Below are 6266 nucleotides of genomic sequence, written 5' to 3'. Positions count from 1 at the left end.
TGATAATGCCACTAGAGATTATACCATGGACCTCCAATAAATAGGTTCTCTCACAAGGGTGAATACATAACCTGTTCAATCCCCTGTATAATTTACATCAACATACCCTACAACTGATGGATTACTCTGTTGTTTGCTAAATATAATGTCATAGTGAGAAGTACCACGTAAGTATCTAAAAATCCACTTGACGACATCCCAATGTTGTCTACCCAAATTTGAAAGGAACTTACTTACCACGCTGACAGCTTGTGCCAGGTCCAACCTTATACATACCATAACATACATTAAGCACCCCACTATAGAAGTATGGGGGACCTTTGACATTTCACAAATATCATCATCCGTCCTTAGGCATTAAGCGGTAGACAAAGTGATTCACTAACGGTATACTTATCGATTTTGCATTAGTCATGTTAAACCTATCCAACACCTTCTCTACATAACCACCTTGAGATAACCACAACCTCCCTACAGTTCTGTCCCTGCGAATTTCCATCCCAAGTATCTTTTTCCCTACACCAAGATCTTTTATGTCAAACTCTTTATTCAATAGATGATTACGCGCTTAAATTGCGTAATTAGGTGTTTTAATTCATGCATTGGGGCTTATATTTTTAATTAAATACCTAACTACTCTCAATATTTTAACGTTGTGTCTTATTTATAATCTCTGGATTTTATTGAGCACTTTATGAACTTTTGGCATTTTTTTATCGTAGGAAATTATCGGGAGCTAAAACCGGTATCATTTCATAATACACGTATAACTTTTCTGTTCGAACTCTAATCGAGATGATTCGAAATTCTAGAGAAAGATGAGAAGATTATTTACAACTTCTGTGTTTTGAATTTTGAGCAAAACGAGCTACAGGGGGTCAAGATTGGCCTCATTTGCAGAGAAAAACAAATGAGAAAAAAAAAAGAAAAAAAAAATAAGATGGCCTTGATGTAACCCGACCATGCAGCCGGGTCGGGTCTCTTTGTGGGCGTACATGGGTAGGTCTCAGCTCCCCCTCGCTCTTATAAATTTCTTTTTTTTCTCCTTGGAACCTAGCCCTCGCAGAGGACCTTTCTCCTTCTCCTTTCTCCCTTCTATTCTTCCTTCCTTCCTTCTTCCTTTCCCTTCTCTTCCCTTTCTCCTTCCCTTCCTGCTATCAACCAAAGCTTCTCCTTCTCTTCTCCCTCTTCCTCCACCTTTCTCTTTTTCCCTTACTCCCCGTACTCCTCTGCTGCTCCTCTTTCTCTGTCTATTGCTACCGTGGAAGCTCCCAGCCGCTGCTCTGCTACTGTCCCAAGCCGAAGCCTTAACGCTGCTCCTCTCTCTTCGCTGTTGCTACCCCTTGAGAGCCCTTCCAACTTGCTGCCATGTGCTCCTGCAACCTCAGCCCAACTGAAAGCTCATGCTGCCTCAAGCTATGTCGTGCTGCTGCTTAGAAGACCCGAGGACCTGCTGCTGTGCCCGAGCCACCTTCCTGTGCAACCACAACCACGGCCACACGAGAGTCTCTCCAGCCACCCAAAGCCCTACGGCCACCTGCAGTTCTGCCACACCACAGCAGCTGCCTGCACTCTCAACTCTCTCTCCCTTTTTTCTCTTTCTTTTTTTTTTTCTTTATTTTCTTTATTCTCTTTCTTTTTAATGGTTTTTTTTATTATTGTTTTTAAAGAATTGAGTTATTGTTATTTACTTTCTTTGGCAAAGTCTTATTTTAAGTTTTAACTTTTGAAGCTTGCTTGGGTGTTATGTTTATTTAAAATTTTAATTTTTAAGGTTTGTTTGGGTGCTATTATTTAAATTAATTATTTTCTTCTTCTTATAAATTAATATTAGCATTAGATTTAAATTTGTTTACTTGCATTAATTTTCAATCGATTAGAGTTCGATTTAGTTTATTGAAAAAAAAAAAGAGAAAAATAAAAAAAGAAAAAAAAATCTTCTTAGGATTTAAATTTTGCTTGAGTTCTGTTTAGTTTAAGTTTTATTAAAGTCCATTTTTTTTAGTGTTCTGACAGTTTATGGTTTAATTCTTGAGGTCTTGAATTTCTGTTTAAGTTCTTGATTGCACTAAAATTAGTTGTTATTTAAATTTGTGATTGATTGCATTCTTATTATTGCGTGTTTTAAGTGACGTGTTAAAGTTACCGTCTTTAAGTTTCATTCCAAAGTTCAACGCGTGTTTCAATGTCTACCTGATTAGACCTAGGATTTCCGTTTGCCATTATTAAATTTAGTGCATGTTAGGGTTTAGAGTTTAAATTGCATGTTTATTTAATTTGTCAAAAGAAATTTCAAATAATCTTGAAAACCCTGAATCTGAATTGAGTTTAGTGACTTTTTATTTTCGATTGGAAATACGTAAAATTTGGAATTTAACAGCATTCATTGAGGAGATGATCTGGCCTTTGGGCTAATATTACACGACAGATCCTATACTTGGGATAGCTTCTGAGCTGCTCATTTTTCGAGTGAGTTAAGTTTTTGACGCCGTTGCTGGGGAATATCAGTTTTAATTTCAAACTAGTGTTTTTCCTGTTATTTTAATTTTTCTCATGAAAAAGAAGAAAAAAAAAAAGGAAGAAAAAAAGGAAAAAAATTATGTTTTAAAGAAAGTATATCTGCACCTGCACCACGCATACTTATGAATTTTTTACAGCCCACATGAACCACACAACCATCTTGCATCAGATTGTCTAAGGATACACAAAATTTTAACATTAAGTTTGGAATAATATCTGTGATACCTCAATTGTATGGGATGGAGAGTGAAAATTCGTATCTTTATTTAACTGATTTTGAGCTTGCATGTGTTACATTCATAGATGGGACTACTACTAATCAAGCAATTAGATTGCGTTTATTTACTTTTCCATTAAAAGACAAGGCTAAGACATGGTTTAGTTCTCTTAGGCCTAATTCTATCTCTAATTGGGCTGATATGCAAAACGAATTTCTACATAACTTTTTTCCCTTACAAGGAACTCAATTTTTGCAGGAACAGATCAGTTGATTCATGCAAGGAGTTGATAAGACCTTCCAGGCTTGCTAGGAGAGATTCAAGGACCTGATGAACATGTGTCCACATCACGGATTTGAATCTTGGAGGGTAGTGAATTATTTTTATACTACCCTTACCCCTGAATGTAAACAGTTTGTCCATATTATGTGCAACGGGGAGTTCTTCAATAAGGAACCGGATGAGACTTTATCATTCTTTGACTATTTAGCTAAAAGTGTCCAACAATGGAACATACGATATGAACAGGCACCAATGGCAGCACAACCTCTAAGAGCAATCAGTGGTGAAGGTAAATATGAGGTCAAAGAGGAAACTAATTTATAGGCTCTTGTTGTTGCTTTGTCTAAAAAATTAGAGGTTATGGAGTCCGAGAAAGTGAAAGCTGCAAAATCGGTGGAGGATTGCCCGTTTTTACCAAGATTACGGGGGAGTGGATCTGATCAGATGCAGTCAAAAAATCAGGTCAACAAATCTCAAAATCAGCCATTTTCGAATACTTATAATTCGGGATGAAGGAATCACCCGAACTTCTTATGGAGGAATGATCAGTCTGGTTCATCTTCCTCACAGTTTCAACAATTTTCTCAATCTTATGCACCACCTCCGTAGCCGCTATATCACTCAGTTGCAGCTCCTCAACAGCATTATCAGCTGCAATAGATCTTTTAGAGCTACATACCTCCGGGATTTCAACCAAATTTAGCTTCTATTCCATTAAAGAAATCTTTTGATGATAGCATGACGCAGATGGCGAATATGTTTCAACAATTCATGCAGATTCACGTCACAACTAACAATCAGTACATTCATGCTATACATAAATTTCGGGACACTATTAAAGAGATGAGCACGCAGTTGAATCTCTTAGAAAAAGGGAAATTTTTGGTAGAACCTCAACCTAATCCTCAAGAATACCAGCACCAACAGCAACAAGTACATAATGTTTCTCTTGAGACAGCAGAGGTCGTTATTACGTCAAGAAGTGGAAAAGAAGTTCCCCAACCTGAGATATTCATTGATAGACTAACAGTTGTCCCGAAACCTAAAGTTACAACTAAGATAAATGAGGTCAAAGAAAAATCAAAGGAAACAAACCCAAAATTGAAGAAGTCAATTAACAGGGAGAGCGAGACCAGTTAGGAGTACCAACCTATGGTACCTTACCCTCAGAGATTAACAGTCATGGAACCATCATTGCCTACCGGACTAAATGTCAAGGAATGCAATGCTGAAGCAAATCCCCGCTGTGCTAAGGTGATGGGTACACCCGATAAAGAGGGTAAGCAGACTGGTGAACATTTAATTTTCAAAGAACCAAGTAAAAATTTTAATGTTGATACTTCTGAAGAACCAAAGGTAATTGCTTTGACAACTTTGCCTCATAGACCGGTTCTTAAAGAAGTAAATTTCATAGAAAATATGCTGAATAAAGATCCTTTCTTGTTAAAATAAGGAAGGCAGTATGCACATATTTTGTCTAGTACCTTAGAACGTATTGATTTATTTGAGGCTAACTTTTGTGCAAGTAACAAGACAGATTCATTGTGACGGCTCAAATTTGGAGACCCACTAGTTCAATTTATGAAACTGCACCCACTAGAGGAAATTCCTCCAAAGCCTCTGCCAGACGGACATTGATGTTTTTCTTCCCTTCTTTACATTTTGTTTTACCTTGCTTTAATTTTAGTTTATTTTTAGGTACATTTCTCTGTAGTTTCAGTTTTTCTTTTCCATTACTTCGCTACCCAGGTACGCCTACTCCTCACATGCATAGTTTTTCTATTTCCCCTATGCTTTCACATTGAGGACAATGTTCCACTTTAGTTGGGGGGGGGGTGAGCATTTGCATGTGACACGGTGCACGTATACTTGGATGGTTTTATATATTTTCTAGGTTTTATATATTAATTTGAAAAAAAATAAAGAAAGAAAGAAAGAAAGAGCATTGAGGAATTACACAACTATGCCATGATTAACACTGACACAAACCCTTCACATACTTGCATATAACCTAAGAATTATACACTTGAGTCACTTATGTGTAGTTTTTTTTTATATGACTTTGTAACTCCATGAAGAATTGATTGGTAGAACACTCGTGTTAATTTGGCTATATAATCTCTTGTATTTACACAACATCTTATAAGGCTGATTAGACACACTCACTTAATTCATTGCACTTAGGGTTCCTTGTAAGCACTGAGAGAACACTTGTGGCAACTATGACACCTTGTGAGGTATCCTTGAGCTATTTATCATCCTTTTGAGTGTTAACATCAAATCAGATTCACTAACCTCAGTTCTCTTTTCTTCTAGATGATTCTTTGTACACTAGTCTCTGTTTTTTATTTTCTAGCCTAGAGGTGACATCTAGTGGGGAGATAGAAACCTAGGTCTTGTAGCCCACTCAAGATGTGATGGTTTAACCACTCCTAGAAATAGACTTAGTTCATGGACCACTGTTCAAGTGTGATTCCTATTGATGGTATGAAGACAAAAAAGAAGTGTAATGATTGTCCTAATTGACCAAGAAAAGACAAAAAATGAAGACTGAACAAACGAAATAATAAGAAATAGAAATGCACACGAAATGAAATGCTAATGTCTGCTCCACAGAAATACCACAAAAAGTCAGGGACACGACACATGTTCTCCACATATGAAGATTCTTCAACTGTTTAATGCCTCAGATGTATTTACGTCAAGTTTGTGAATAAGTTAATCTAGGGTGGTCTCTGTTGGATATGGCGAGTAGGTGAGAAGATGTTAGGGTGAAGGACCTAACACCTCACAAACAGGTTGGATCTTTTTCAAACTAGTCCACTCTATACATTTAGTATTTGTTCCTTACAATATGTGGGATGTTTTATCGCCACACTCCTCCTCACATATGACGAGTGAACCCATTCTCTTTGAGTGCTTTTGAGGGTATACCAATTAGGTCGAGTCAAAACAACCATTAGGTTTCCACTAGTATCCTAGGTGTAATGAGTCACACACATCACACACTCCTCGAGATTTCACCTATTTATACTCGAACTTATATGACCACATTAACTCTGAATTGTACCGCTGATTAACTTCATGCGAGTATACTGTTCTTAAGTGCTATATAATGACAAAACTTGCATGAGTGACGTGCTTCGGAGTTGTGTGCATTGAATATGAACGAACTTGTGAAAATTCAGTTATATTCCTATATGTGAAATGCTATAGTTGTGTTGCATGGGCATTAATTACATGTTT

The sequence above is a fragment of the Malania oleifera genome, chromosome 11 (genome assembly GCF_029873635.1).
Source record: "Malania oleifera isolate guangnan ecotype guangnan chromosome 11, ASM2987363v1, whole genome shotgun sequence".
Taxonomy (NCBI): domain Eukaryota; kingdom Viridiplantae; phylum Streptophyta; class Magnoliopsida; order Santalales; family Ximeniaceae; genus Malania; species Malania oleifera.
Note: the sequence above shows the minus strand (reverse complement) of the source record.